Genomic DNA, 2599 nt, shown 5'->3' on the forward strand with positions numbered 1-2599 from the left:
TATGAATGAGGAAAGGAGGCTGAGGGAAGCGGCGGCCCTGGATGCAGGTGGCCAGAGGAGAAGCAGGGCTTGCTGACTGAGTCTCAGTAGCAACTCTCAGAGGATGGACAGGAAAAGGACATTGTGCCTACCTGACCCCTCCCTTCCTTCCCCCTTTCCTTCCTTTCTCCTTCCTTTTTTTGTTTTGTTTTTGGCTAAAGAAATGTTTCTTTCCCTTACTTACATTCTTGGCATAAAACAAACTCTCAGGCGTGAAATTAATAATTATGGGAATTGAACATGATTTAACATATTGTGATATTTAAAAAAAAATCTTGTCATCTAAACAGAAGGGAGAAAAAGCCACTCTCTAGCCTTGCTATCGTGAGCATCTGGACAAATCAGACATTCTCGTAGATAAAGCCACTGCCAGAACACCACGGAACTCCACGACAAAGTTTCAGGGGCAGATACTGTATGGGTGTCCAAACCATCAGCTACATGACCCAGCAGCTGTAACTCCTGGGCCTATTCTAGAGAAAATCACTCCAAGATGGACTTGAACAAGCTGAGACATAAATCAGAATAATGATTTCAGGAAAAGAGAATTCCTAGAGTAAATAATGAGTGCTAGGAAAAAAAAATACGAGCGGGTCTAATGTCTAAATTGTTTGAACATGATAATGAGCCTACTTGCAAGCATTAAAAAATTCCTAGACACGGAAAAACAGTGTCAAGTAATGTAATATCAGTAATATAAATAATTATTTGCAGGAAAACCCAATTATTTCCACAAAAAAACTGAGAGATGCATGGGGGGAAATGAGGGGAGGGGAAGTGCCAAGACTATGTAACGTAAGGGCTGGGGGAAGCAGTAACAGATGCGCTTAACCAGAGAGATTAAACCAGGGGAACCAGAGAAATATCTACAAGGCCCGGGGAAGCTCTGCCCTTCCGTGACAGACCCAGACTGTGAAACTACAGAATTGAAACTACGTCGATTCTTCTCTCCAAAGCAGCTACACATTGAAGATAAAACCAATCAAATTACCTGCAGGAATGTCTTTGTAACGATGTTTATTTGAAGAAACAGTAAGGGTGTTTAGGCTGAAAAGCTGGGTGCAGAGGGCTTGCTTACATGAGCAATGTTTCCCTGGCAAGGAGCTAGACAGATACGTAAACAGAGAAGACCATCTCCAAGCAGACCCAAGAATATCACAGTGACATTTCAAATCAAGAGGAAATAAATGGCATTGGAGGGAATGGCTATTCATTTAGGAAAAAATAAATTAGATTCAGGTTTCAGATACATTCCAAAGGGACTTAAGTTCATCATAAAATCATAAAATGGAAGAAAATTCATTATAAAAATATCTGTACAGTGTGAGAATGGGGAAACTTATCTGCCAGTGACAGCAAACGTAAAACCATGAAGGCAAGCACTGAGTGCGCACAACTATCAAACAGCACGAGGGAGAGAGATAACAGCGGAGATTTCAAATCCGTAACCCCGACACTCTGAGGACATTTGGGTACTAAGATATGGAAGCACAGCTTTTAGAAATTGATACAAACACTTAAAAGCTCCATGAAGAAATGGGAAGAGAATGAGGAAACCATCACAGAGGCCCCAAATTCTTAGAAATGTATTATAGAAAAAAAAAAACTAGTCTAGCCACAGGCCCTTTGGAATATAAATAAAATATGCCTACTAGCTATCTACAAAATGGAGCAGTCCCCCAATTCTTCATCTGCAATAATCCAGCCTTTAGGTCCATGATTGGTCAACAATTTGTTTGTTGTATGTTAACTCTCTTTTCAACCACCAGGTTCCAGATGCTACCATGATGCCAACCAGACTTCCCTGGACAGACGACCCCACCATTGTGTCCTGGAGCTCTGCTTCCCCAGAGCCCTGCCCCACTAGGGAAAGAGAGAGACAGGCTGGGAGTGTGGATCCACCTGTCAACGCCCATGTTCAGCGGGGAAGCAATGACAGAAGCCAGACCTTCCACCTTCTGCATCCCACAATAGGAAAGCTATCACCGGAGGGGATGGGATTTGGAGCTCTGGTGGTGGGAATTGTGTGGAGTTGTACCCCTCTTATCCTATGGTTTAGTCAATGTTTCCTTTTTATAAATAAAAAATTAAAAAAAAAGAAATACATTCACTATTCAGCTGAAGTTCCCCAGTAATACTAATACTGGTTGATTAACTATCATCTTACAAATTAATGTATATGATGTTATAGTATATGACTGTGGAAAATGAAATATGTGTGTCCATCCCTAAATACAGATAACTGATAAATGTACATAAATACATATGCATTTGTGTGAAAAGAAAGAAATGTTTTCTAGTCAAAGACGCAAACTTAAGTGCAGTGAACTAGCCAGCACTGTCTCCTACTAGACAAGGAAAGGGCGACTTATCATTAGAGCACTAGGAAGGAGAACAGGTGAGCAGATGGATGGAGGGATGGTTATAAGAACAGGTGAAGGAATGGCAGAAATGAGGGAATGAGGAAGGGAGGGAGGAATGAAGAAGGATGGGTGGATAGGTGGATGGGTGGGGCGATGGATGGATGGATGGATGGATGGGTGGATGGATGGATGGATGG

Source organism: Erinaceus europaeus, chromosome 14 (assembly GCF_950295315.1).
Source record: "Erinaceus europaeus chromosome 14, mEriEur2.1, whole genome shotgun sequence".
NCBI lineage: Eukaryota > Metazoa > Chordata > Mammalia > Eulipotyphla > Erinaceidae > Erinaceus > Erinaceus europaeus.